This window comes from Gossypium hirsutum, chromosome D07 (genome assembly GCF_007990345.1).
Source record: "Gossypium hirsutum isolate 1008001.06 chromosome D07, Gossypium_hirsutum_v2.1, whole genome shotgun sequence".
Lineage (NCBI taxonomy): Eukaryota > Viridiplantae > Streptophyta > Magnoliopsida > Malvales > Malvaceae > Gossypium > Gossypium hirsutum.
This window is the reverse complement of record NC_053443.1, coordinates 40,198,025-40,211,651: the sequence shown is the minus strand read 5'-3', so window position 1 is coordinate 40,211,651 and position 13,627 is coordinate 40,198,025. Positions and strand designations below refer to the sequence as shown.

General features: G+C 39.1%; 1 non-coding gene across 1 annotated transcript; it reads right to left on the bottom strand.

Annotated features, from left to right (window-relative positions):
• Positions 1-8,923: 8,923 nt before the first annotated feature.
• On the bottom strand, positions 8,924-9,029 carry LOC121219681 (small nucleolar RNA R71). Its single transcript, XR_005916572.1, has one exon. It is a non-coding gene; the product is annotated as a small nucleolar RNA R71 (small nucleolar RNA).
• Positions 9,030-13,627: the final 4,598 nt, after the last annotated feature.

Genomic DNA, 13,627 nt, shown 5'->3' with positions numbered 1-13,627 from the left:
GATATGATTTTTGAAGCGACTAGTACTCAGACTGGGCAGTGTCTGGAAAAATTTTTCAAAGTTTGTTAACATCTCGTGTCCGACTCCGGTGTCGGTCTCGGGTTCGGGGTGTTACATTTTATTGGTATCAGAGCTACGGTTTAGTCGATTCTAGGACTACCGTAATGTTTTGGGTCTAGCTATACATGCCATTTTATGTGATTACTTGATAGTGTGGTGATTTCTGACAATTGTAAATGTGTTTATTTATAGTAATGGATCCCGATCGTGACCGAGAGGTAGCTGATGATCTTGAGAGTGTAGCGCCTGCTCCCGCACAAGGGACAGTGCCGGCGACTCTCAACCTAATGCTAGTAATCCGAATGATGAAGCTAGACAAGCATTCTATAGCGTGATGAATGATTGGTTTAACCAATACATTCGAACTAATATGGCTGTTCCACAACCTCCATTCCCGACAAATACTACCCCGCACCTACAATACCACCGGTAACAGACCAAATAAGGTCAAATAAGCCCCCAGTTGACAGAATCCGAAAACATGGGGCTACTGAATTTAAGGCTATGGATAGCGATGATGCCGAGCAAGCTGAATTTTGGCTGGACAACACTATCGGGTACTCGATGAGCTATCTTGTACACCCGATGAATGCCTAAAGTGTGCTATCTCCTTGCTACGTGATTCTGCCTACTATTGGTGGAGTACTCTGACTTCTATTGTGCCCCGAGAGCAAGTAACTTGGGAGTTTTTCCAAACTGAGTTTCGGAAAAAGTATATCAGTCAGAGATTTGTTGATCAAAAACGGAAGGAATTTCTTGAGCTTAAGCAAGGCTCCATGTCGGTTACTGATTACGAGCGAAAATTTGTTAGACTTAGCAAATACGCTCGGGAATGTGTTTCGTCCGAAGCTATTATGTGTAAACGCTTCGAGGATGGGCTGAATGAAGATATAAAAATGTTCGTTGGCGTTCTTGAAATACGAGAGTTCGTGGTACTTGTTGAACGAGCTTGTAAAGCCGAAGAGCTTAGAAAGAAAAGAAAGAGTTGATGAGGGAACTGGAGAGTTTCGTAAAAGATCCTCGGGAGGTCTCTTCAACAGACATCGAAGAGATTTCGAGATGATGCGGGCCAGTTTAGAGGCACTTCGGGCCTTTTTAGACGAGATCGTGATCGACCCCCTGTGGGTACACGAGGCACTTCGGTCGCCAGTGTTGGGAATGAACGTCGAGACAGGACGAAATGCCGATATTGCGGTAAATGGCATTCGGGGAGTTGTAGATTTCCTGACCGCTCCTGTTACAAATGCGGATCAGTTGACCACTTCATTAAAGATTGCCCGAGGTTGTCGGGACAGAATGCAAATCAGAGTGGGAGACCGGGTGCTACCACTGCTCGAGGTAGACCATCTGGAAATATGGGCAATGCTAGTGGTGGTCAGAGAGGATCTAGAGATGATATAACCAGATCCGAAGCCCGTGCGCCTGCTAGAGCTTATGCTATACGTGCCGCGAGGATGCTTCTTCGCCTGATGTTATTACCGGTACATTCACTCTCTTTGATACTAATGTAATTGCTTTGATTGACCCCGGTTCTACTCATTCTTACATATGTGAAACCTTAGCATCCAGTAAGACTTTACCTATTGAGTCTACTGAGTTCGTAATTCGGGTGTCAAATCCCTTGGGTCGTTACGTGCTTGTCGACAAAGTGTGTAAGAAATGTCCCCTGGAAATTCGAGGTTCCTGTTTTCCGGCGGACTTGATGCTTTTGCCGTTTGATGAATTTGATGTTATCCTTGGTTGGATTGGTTGACCGCGCATGATGCGATTGTGAATTGCAAGAGCAAGACTATTGATTTGAGGTGCGCAAATAACGAAGTAGTCCAATTGAGTCTGCGGACTTGGAGGGGATGCCAGCTGTAATATCAGCAATGTTGGCAAGAAATATGTAAGAAAAGGGTGCGAAGCATACCTTGCGTATGTACTTGGTGACAAAGAATTAGAAAAGAAACCCGAATCTGTGCCGGTGGTTTGTGAATACCCGGATGTTTTTCGGAAGAATTACCGGGTTTACCACCTGTTCGGGAGGTAGAGTTTGGTATTGAGCTTGTACCTGGGACTACCCGATTTCGATAGCTCCGTATCGTATGGCACCAACCAGTTAAAGGAGTTGAAAGCTCAGTTGCAAGAACTGACGGATAGAGGTTTCGCTCGACCAAGTTTCTCACCTTGGGGTGCACCAGTATTGTTCGTGAAAAAGAAGGACGGAACCATGAGGTTGTGCATTGACTATCGTCAGCTGAATAAAGTGACGATAAAGAACAAATATCCGTTGCCGCGCATCGATGATTTGTTCGACCAACTGAAGGGAGCCTCAGTGTTCTCAAAAATAGATTTGAGATCGGGCTATTATCAGTTGCGAATCGAGATTCAGATATTCCCAAAACTGCCTTCAGAACGAGATATGGTCACTACGAATTCTTAGTGATGCCGTTTGGGCTCACTAATGCCCCTGCAGTATTTATGGATTTGATGAATCGGATCTTCAGACGTATTTGGATCGGTTCGTAGTGGTGTTCATTGATGACATTTTGGTCTATTCAAGAGACGAGACCGAACATGCTGAGCATCTGAGGCTAGTGCTGCAAATTTTGCGGGATAAGCAGTTATATGCTAAGTTCAGTAAGTGTGAGTTCTGGTTAAGAGAGGTTAGCTTCTTGGGTCATGTGGTATCCGCGTCGGGTATTCGAGTTGACCCGAACAAAATTTCAGCCATACTTGACTGGAAACCTCCGAGAAATGTTACTGAAGTTCGGAGCTTTTTGGGGCTCGCCGGTTATTACCGACGATTTGTGAAAGGTTTCTCGATGATAGCCACACCAATGACGAAGCTACTTCAAAAGGATGTTAAGTCGAGTGGACGGAGAAATGTCAGAAAAGTTTCGACCAACTGAAAACTCATTTGACTGAAGCTCCAATTTTGGTGCAACCCGAATCAGGTAAAGAGTTTGTCATTTATAGTGACGCATCCCTACTTGGGTTGGGTTGCGTATTGATGCAAGAAGGTCGAGTCTGGCCTATGCGTCGAGACAATTGAAGCCATACGAGAGGAATTATCCGACCCATGATCTCGAACTAGCTGCCATCGTGTTTGCTTTAAAAATATGGCGACATTATCTGTTTGGTGAGAAGTGCCATGTATTTTGGACACAAAAGTCTCAAATATTTGATGACTCAACGAGACTTGAATCTGCGACAAAGACGTTGGCTTGAGTTGTTGAAAGATTACGAGCTTGTCATTGATTACCACCCGGAAAGGCTAACGTGGTTGCGGACGCCTTAAGCCGGAAGTCATTGTTTGCTTTACGAGCGATGAACGTGCATTTGTCTGTTCTACCAGACAGTGTGTTAGTAGCTGAATTAAAAGCTAAACCATTATTGACTCACCAAATTCGTGAAGCTCAGAAAGTCGATGATGAATTGGTTGCAAAACGGGCTAAGTGTTTTCCGAACGAGGAATCGGAGTTTCAAATTGATGATGATGATTGTTTGAGGTTCAGAAATCGTTTGTGTGTTCCAAGGAATTCGGAACTCATTTCGATGATTCTGAACGAAGCCCATTGTAGCCGAATGTCAATTCACCCGGGGAGTACGAAAATGTACAACGATTTGAAACGTCAATTTTGGTGGCATGGTATGAAACGGGACATCTCCGACTTTGTTTCGAGATGTTTAATATGTCAACAAGTGAAAGCGGAACATCAAGTGCCTTCAGGATTACTCCAGCCGATCATGATACCCGAGTGGAAATGGGATCGAGTCACAATGGACTTTGTGTCCGGACTGCCCTTGTCAGCAAGTAAGAAGGATGCGATATGGGTTATTGTTGATAGACTGACTAAGTCGGCTCATTTCATCCCCGTACGTACGGATTTTTCATTGGAGAAACTAGCTGAATTGTACGTTTATCAAATTGTGAGATTACACGGGGTACCTGTTTCTATCGTGTCGGATAGAGATCCGAGATTCACCTCACGATTTTGGAAGAAATTGCAAGAAGCTCTGGGTACCAAGCTGCATTTTAGCACTGCTTTTCACCCCCAAACCGATGGTCAATCCGAGCGGATAATTCAGATACTTGAGGATATGTTGAGATGTTGCATCCTCGAGTTCAGTAGTTCATGGGAACGGTATTTACCTTTGATTGAATTCGCTTACAACAATAGTTTTCAATCAAGTATTAAGATGGCACCTTACGAGGCTTTGTACGGTCGTAAATGCCGTACACCATTGTTTTGGACCGAGCTCGGTGAAAGTAAAATTTTCGGAGTTGATTTGATTAAAATGCTGAACAGAAAGTAAAGGTAATCCGTGAAATCTAAGGTAGCCACGGATCGTCAGAAGTCGTACGCAGGTTTGAAACGAAAAGACATCGAGTATCAAGTGGGAGACAAAGTGTTCCTTAAGGTTTCACCTTGGAAAAAGATACTCAGGTTCGGCCGTAAGGGCAAGTTGAGCCAAGATTCATTGGGCCGTACGAAATCTCCGAACGAGTTGGTCCGATTGCGTATAGATTGATTTTGCCCCCGGAGCTTGAAAAGATTCATGACGTCTTTCATGTTTCGATGCTTCGATGCTATCGATCTGATCCATCGCAATAATTAGCCCATCAGAGGTTGAAATTCAAGTCGACATGAGCTATGAAGAAGAACCGATGCGTATCCTAGCTCGTGAAGTGAAGGAGTTGCGAAACAAAAGAGTTCCGCTAGTAAAGGTGTTATGGCTCAAACACGGGATCGAGGAAGCTACTTGGGAGACCGAGAGCTCGATGAAAGAACGATACCCAAACCTATTTACCGGTAAGATTTTCGGGGACGAAAATTTCTTAAGTGGGGGAGAGTTGTGACAGCCCAAAGTTGACCCTAGTCGGGAAGTGGTTTCGGGACCGCTAAACCGAGTCACCAAAATGTTTGAATGTGATACTTATTGTCTAGAATATGTAATTATGAATGTGTGAAAATTTCAAGCTTCAATTTGGTTGATTTCATGTGAATTTAGTTAATAGGACTTATGTGAGAAAATTCTAAAATGTGATAGGTCAATGTGTGAGGACCTATTAGTGCATGTGGACAAAGGGGGGACTTGCATGTCAAATTTCCCCCCTACTAGTAGTGGCCGGCCATGATGGGCATGATGAACAATGTGCAATTTATTTTATGGAAATTATGGCATGAGTATGGCACAAATAAGATATGTTAATTTGTGTCATAAAATGTTGGGATAAAACAAATAAATAAAATAAAAGGAGTATGGTGAATACAAAAAAAAATGTGTGTGTAGTTGTTTGTCCCCCCCCATTGCCGTGAGCTAAAGAAAGAAAGGAGAGAATTTTGTTCATCCTTTTCTCATCTTCATGCTTGCCGAAACTAGAAAGAAAACAAAGAAAAATTTTCTCATCCTTTGGTTCATCCTTGGCCAAAATTTTAAGGAGGAAAGAAGAAGAAAGGTGAAGAGATTCGGCCATGCATGTAGCTAGGCTAAGGTATGTTTGATGATGTTCCATGAGATGCATGCATGTTTTAGTTGTTAGCTTGAGTTCTACTTGGCCCATGGTCTAAATCTTGCTATGTGATGGAATTGGCACTTGACCATGGATGCATCATTCTTGGTTGGTGTTTGATGTTGTGGTGATGAGGCATGAGGATGAGTTAAGATCCGGCCTAGGTGGAGGTTGTGTTAATGCCATTGCATGCAAAATATGAAGCTTGTTAATGATGCATGTGATGATGGCTTGATGATTCTTGAACCTCCTTTTTAGCATTTTTGTGTGAGCACATATGTGCATTGGTTGCTAAATGGAGAAGAATCGGCTAGCAAGATGTGTGCTAAGGCCGAATGTAACTTTGCATGTTGATGAGCAATGCATGTGTTAAATCGATGAAAAGGGGGGAGGATGCTTTACTAGTGTGTGTATATGTGTGTATTAAGTGTTGAGATCGACCCCAAAAATAGACATGCATATTCGGCCAAGGGGAAAGAAATTAGCTAATATGTTGTGTTGATGCATGATTTTTGCATGTATGAGACTTTAATGTCTAATGTATAAATATGGGCTAAGTGCCTTGTGTTCATCTTTTTGATGCCTAAATGATGAAATCAATTTATTTGTTTGATTAAGCTCAAGAGCAAAGGGGAAATAAATCCGATAAAGGGAAGGAAAAAGTGGTTGAATAGCTAGCGGAATCGTTCGACAACACCCGAGGTAAGTTCTTGAGTAAGAGAGCTTAAATTACGATGTGATTAAATCATGCTCTATGTGAGGCTATTGAGCCGAATGTGCAAGGATGATATGTGCCTTGTGTTTGAGTTTCGCAAATGAAAATGAAATATGAATGTGCCATGAATTATTGTTAGATGTGCATGATTAATTGAATGCTGTCCGGGCTAAGTCCCGAAGGCTTTGTGCTAAGTGAATATATCCGGACTAAGATCCAAAGGCCTTTGTGCGAGATACTAAATCCGGGTTAAGTCCCGAAGGCATTCGTGCGAGTTATTAAATCCGGGTTAAGTCCCGAAGGCATTCGTGCGAGTTGTTAAATCCGGGTTATGTCCCGAAGGCATTGTGTGAGTTACTAAAACCGGGCTATGTCCCGAAGGCATTTGAACGAGGAGCTATATCCGGTTAAATCCCGAAGGTACGTGATTTGGTAATGAATGAGCTTGCTGTAAAATTCCAGCGAATACTCGAAAAACATCCCAATATGGGGATATGTTACGTATGTGTTGAATTTAATCGAGCCCTTACAAATAAATGTTCGCTCAGTTGATAAACGAGCTACCGGCCTTCGGCTAAGTTAGTCTATTGTGTATGTACATAAGGGTTGTTAATGTTGTGAAGCAAGTTTGATATCGGTAAATTGCGTATTATGAAATATTCCATTTAGCCAAATGTGTGTTATTCTTTGTTTATGCTGGAATTCCTTGCTCAAACTTACTAAGCATAAATTGCTTACTCGTTACACTGCTCCTCTGTTTTATAGATTTTGGTTCTCCAGCTATCGGACTCGGGATCTTGAAGTCGAAGTCGCCCACACTATCAAAGGCTCTTTTGGGTACTATTTTGGTTGAATCTTGATATGGCATGTATAGGACTACCCATTGTTGTTTTTCGAGTACTTTATGAAATGTATAAGTGTACAGCCATGCGAAAATGGCTTGTAGAAGTGGAGTATGGCATTAGACCATTCGTGTTTATGAATGTATAGATGGTCTCATGATGTAACTATAGTTGGAATGGAAGTGTTGAGCAAATGATCAGCCACTGGAATGGCTAAGTATGATCATATGTGGGCTTATGTATGACAACGCCCTAGTTGGTCCATGAAACCCCAAAATAGGTAAGGTTTACTTTGAAAACAGAGGCTGATAGCAGCAGTGGTGTGGATTGGAAAAATCACAAGAATTCGTAGGAGTGGAATTAAATAGTGAATAAATTATGTAATCGAACCTTGATGAATCTACTTTCATATGGAAGTAACGAAACAATCATATGAACAGTACAGTAAGAGATATTCGGGTTCTTGTGGAACAGGGCCAGAACAGTTTCTGGATTCCCTGTTCCGCCTTTGAAAATTCACTATAAATTGACCAGAGATAATTAGGGGTCATACCATATATGTATGGATTCCTCTCTGAGTCTAGTTTCCATAGAAACAAACGGCATCAGTATTGAGGCTCTGTGCAGAGAGATATCCAAGTCGTAATGGGAAAAGGTCAGTGTAGTCGACCCTGTAACATGGGAGACTTTGACTAATAAACTGTACTAATTGGCCCAACCAAAATTCTAGAAAAAATAAATAGGTGGGGACATGAGTCTAGTTTCAGGGAAAAATCACAAAACTGATTTTCGAGTTGTGAAACTCAAGATATGATTTTTGAAGCGACTAGTACTCAGACTGGGCAGTGTCTGGAAAAATTTTTCAAAGTTTGTTAACATCTCGTGTCCGACTCCGGTGTCGGTCTCGGGTTCGGGTGTTACATAACCAACGTGCCCTCATTGGCACCACAATTCAAATATTTAAAATCTAATTCACATACATCATTTACCTAATCACAAAACATGTAACCAAGCATTTAAAGAGCATGAATCATACCACTTATGTATACTTGACAATACCAAACCAAAAGTACTTATTAGTTAGTACCTTAACCATTTTTTTAAAGTTAAACATACACAAAATGGTTATATACCTTTGTACTTATAAACTCTAAGTATATGTCATTTATAACCTAAACCAAAATGGTCATTCCATAATAAATTATCAAGATAGGCATCAAGCGATAAGCTACCAAATTTAAGTCACCAAAACACCAAAAACGTGATTTCATCTCAAAAGGCACAAAACATCCCAAGATACCTATTAATATAAAGATATCAAAATAACCATTCAAAATGCATTTAGATATCAAATCATGCATTAACCATCACACATCACAACCAACCAAAATATCAACTAGGATTCTCATCAATACACATATTATACACTTCCGATGGCACAAAATATAACCATAGTGCTTATAAAATGCATAACCAAAACCCTATTTACATGCCATTATAACCGGAGCAAAAACAATTAGATACTGAAAAATTTGTCGAATATTGTGATCTCCAAAATCAATCCAATCGATAGCTCAAATCCGACGATCTACAAGGAAGAAGAACCAACACAAGCTAATCTTACGTAAAGCCTATTAAGTTCGTATTAAATATAAACTTTAACTTACTGTAACGGTTGTAACTTAAACATTTCTCAATTAAATACCATAACAAGAACAAGAGTTCATTATTAACCTATAGGTATCACAAGTCTCACAAGGTTAGTGAGTTCAAATAAACATTTCTTCCCCATTAGCAAGAGAATCCAGCTAAGAAAGGAGATTGCTATGTTCAAACAGTTAGAGGGAGAGAGTTTTCACGAAGCTTGGGAGCATTTTAAGACGCTGATTCAGAAATGTCTGCATCACGGATTACCCGAGTAGTTACGACTGTAAATATTTTACAATGGGTTGGAAGTACACACAAGGTCGGGATTGGATTGAGACGCAAGAGGAGCCTAAATGAACCGAATGTACGAGGATGCATACGAATTAATAGAAAATATTGCGATGAATTACTATCAGTGGCCAACTGAACGATATACATATGGTCAGAGACCAGCTACAATGAAGGTTGTCTAGGAGGATGAAATATATCAACAGTAAATGGATAGATTTAACCGCATAGAGTCCCCAAATAGTGCACCATCCATAAATAGAGGCGATAAATTGCACTTCCATTATATAAAAAATCCAACCGAGGACATGAAGTACATAGGGAATAGGGTTGAAACCCTTATTCAAATACTTATAACCTCGGATGGAGAGATCACCCTAACCTGAGATGTGGAGGAAATCGAGGAGGTACTAGTTCTAATCAAGTAAAAAAATGCTAATTATCAACCTTCTTATTTACAGAAACCTTTGAAAAGGCCAACCCAAATGACCATAATGTATGTGGGCAACGCTTGGGTCGGATAAAGGGGAAATGCGGTCAATGAGGGCATATGTAAAGCAAGTGCAATCTGAGTGCACTAACTCGACAAAAATATTGACTAAGTTGGAAGATCAAATAAGTCAATTAATGAGAATGATAGCACATATCAAAAGACAAATTAGCACCAGCATTCTTAACAATACTTAAAATAATCCTCGAAAGGAAGGGAAGGAGCATGTGAAAGTAACCGTGCTCCGTTCAGGCAAAATCTTAAGTAGCCTAGAAACTCTAACACAAGAAGAGACAAGAAAGAATGTAGAAGATCTTCAACAGGATCCCCAAGAGGCTGGAAAAGAACTAGAACTAGAAGTGGTAACTGAATCAGTAGTTGAGCTGGAGAAAGAGTCGACCAAGGAACCTGCTATCACATAGGTACCTTTCCCTTCAAGGTTGGAAGAGAGACAAGAGCAGGATGCAAACGAGTTTGTAATCTTTCTAAAATTGTTTAAAATGTTAAATGTCAACTTGCCCTTAATCGAACTAATTGAGAAAGTCCCTAAGTATGCCAAATTTTTAAAAGAAATCATGTCTAGGCGTAGGAAAATTAAGACAGGTGAACAAGTTAATATAAGTGTTTCTTGTAGTGCCATTATATCTAGACAGGTTCCACAAAAGCTAAAAGACCCCGAGAAGTTTTAAAATCCCCATAGAGATAGGGAGCATGTCACACTCCAAAATTGGGCCTAGTAGTTTCGAGGGTAATTTACGTATTTTAGCCCAAAATGTGTTCAAAAAATCAAAGCATGGTAAACCAGAAATGTCTTCGTCTATGGCTTTTTTATAGTTAAATCAATTTTTTAAAATGAAGTAGAAAATACCTTCAATTTTAAAATGTGAATTGTTTTGTAAAGGGGGTTAAAATTAGGAGTACGAAAAGGGTAAATATACCAAAGTTTAAAATTGATCTATTTTTCCCCACCTACAGCAAACTCACGAAAACTAGTTCCCTTACCACTTGTTATCGTCCCTTCATTTCCAAAACACCATTCACTCAATTTGATCTTTTAAACATCAATTCTTTTAACTTCTATCATCTTCCAAACATTAAACCTCCCTAGAATTTCAAGAAAAATATAAAAAACACCATTAATTTTTCTATCATTCAAACTTGTGTGTTTTTTGAATTTTCAATCAAATGTTCTTTTTTTTCTCTCAATGAATGTAATGTTTCATTTTATATTAGTTTTTTTTATGATATCTAGCCTTTTAGATTGAGTTTTTATCTATTGAATCAAAAGTTTTGAATAAATGCTGAAATTTGGGTCATTAATGGTGAAATTTGGGATTTTGAATGAAAATGATGTTTCAAACTATTTTTCAACTTTTTTAATGTGATAGAAGGTTTTTAAACTTTCTTTAAAGTTTCATTAAAGAATTCTAAGGTTTTATTGAGTTTTCGTGAAAATGGTCATTATACGTCGAAATTTTGAAACCAAAATTTTGAGTAGTTTTGTGTGGTTTGAAGGTTGGGAATTATTCTTAGACATATAATTAGATTATTGGAATCAGTTTTATGCAATGGGAACAAGTAGGAGTTGAGATTTTAGTGTTTCAGATTTGCAAGTCGAAAGTTTCAATTCCAAGGGGTAAGAACCTTGGACCCGTATTTTTTATTGTTTAGGTGTGTTTATAGCTATAAATTAATTATGTTTGATATGTGATTTAATTTGGTGAAGATTCAAAACTGTTGGAGCCTTCAACGAGCAAGGAAAAAGGAAAGGAAAAGCTAATTTAGGCTTTCGGTGTCTAAGCAAAAGCGTGAACGGTGAGTGTTTGGAATCGCTGCTAGTACACAATTCATATTGTTAATTGGGAGCTTAGGAGTAGCCTAAACCCCTACTCTAAGTTCTGAGTGTAATCTTTCTTATACCTCTTGTTTAATTTGCGAAATATGTGATTATGTGTTGTGGATTGAGTATTAAGATGTGCTAATGTGACATGTGAAATATTACTGTAATGACTATTGTGAATGTGATGATTGAGGGTATGTTATACATGCTAAATGACAGTGATGATGTTGTGCTTATAATGTGAACATACAGTGATAGTGTGCAGAAAATGGTAAGTGAATGTGTATGTATAATTGTTGATCTTTTGGCCTTGTGAACATTGAGACCGTTGGATATAGTTCACATGCCATAGGATTTGTGAGTACTCACCCTTTGTGTTGTGATTTAAGGCGCTAAGGCCCGAGACTGTTTTGGAGAGATAAGGGAATGCGAGTTCAGCTCCATTCACCAAGATACGTTGGTATGTTGGAGAGTGTTAACTAAATCCTATGTTTTTAGGATATGTTCGACTCTTCGAGTCAATGATGTGTTGGAGATCCGAGTATCCAATGTATGGTGATAGAGCCCACTTTTATGTTTCATTGCCTCAAGTGCAAATTTATCGTTAAATGTAATTTTATCAAATGTGATGTATGCTTAAATATGTGATTGTAAATCTCTATGAGTTGGTAGATATGGTATGAGTATTTTAATATGACATAATAGTAAATTGTGTAACTAATTATGCTATGATTGTTTTATTTTAATGCATGTTATCATGTTTATTTGGTGGTTTTTCTGAGTATTCACTGAGCTTGTTTAAGCTCACCCACTCTCTTTAAACCTTGCAGAAAGTTAGCATTATGGTGTGAGTGATACGGGTGGTGCGAAAATTCCAAAAAAGTGGTCCAAGTTAGGCTCTAGATTTTTAGTAGGTGAACTTGTATTATGCTTTGAACTATGGGAATAAGGCAATGTGGTAGACATTTTGTTTTATTATTATGATGTCTTAAATAGTTGATATAATCTTAGCCTTTAGGAGTTGATAATGTGTTATTGGGTTGTCTTGGCTTGGAAATGTTAATGATGCTTTGAGCTATAATTTTTGGATATTTTTGGATGTTTAATTTTCAAATTTATAGATGCATGATGAATTGGTATATTATTGGTTGTGCTAAACGCCCTATTTTACTCTGCTTTTTTCTATTTTATAGAGGTATCGATAATCAGAACTTTAGTATCGATACCTCCCTGTTGACATGAATGTGCAGGAAGTTAGTAGCTTAATTTGGTATCGATACCAATTCTCAAGTATCAATACCCGGGGTGAAAATATATATACTTTTTGAATTATATCGATAAATTGCTGGGTTTTAAATTTTGTAAAGAAATAGAATGCTAGAAAGGTACCGATTTTCTAAATGGTATCGATACCCTTTATGAAAAATATCAATACCATTGAGTGTTTATCAATACCTACATGACTTCTTTGGTAATTTCCATTAGGTGGACTTAAAGCATGCGTCTAACTAGTAATATGGTTGTTTTATGTATGTTTAGTAATTTTAACGTCACCTAGGGTATTTTAGACTTAAACATTGTTTAAATGTGAGGACGTTTGTAAGCTAATGAGACATGGTGTAATGTGTGATGATGTGATGTTGGTGTAGCACCCTGTTACTTGGGCTTGGCGACCGATCCGGGTATAGAGTGTTACATTTGGTGATATCAGAGCCTAGGTTATCTAACACTCGGACCTAATTTATTAATGTACGAACTGGGGTTACGCAACCCGTGTGTCTAAATTTCTCTGAATACTTGAATTATTTGAGATATCTCTGTTTGAATTGTATAAATTTGTTTAAAATTGAGCTAGGAACGGGAATGCATTGCCTTTATTCTAAAGTTTTCTTGCAGGAATGTGACTTGGATCATTTCCTCGCCACTCACACCTTTGGTTTTGTTTGTGTATGTTAGACTAGATTTGATATTTATCATAGACATGTGAATGTAAATATTTATATGCAGGAATGTGCCTTGGATCATTTCCTCGCGACTCACACCTTTGGTTTTGTTTGCTTAAGAGGAATGTACATCCTCTACACCTCCTGTGGTGTCGCGTAGAGGGAACATACCTGATGAGGGGTCAAAACTTTGGAAAGTCTAAGAAAAGTTCACATAAATTTAGAAACAGGGGTCACATGGTCGCATGGCCAGGCCATGTGCCTCACACGACTGAGACACATGCCTATTTCTCAGGCCATGT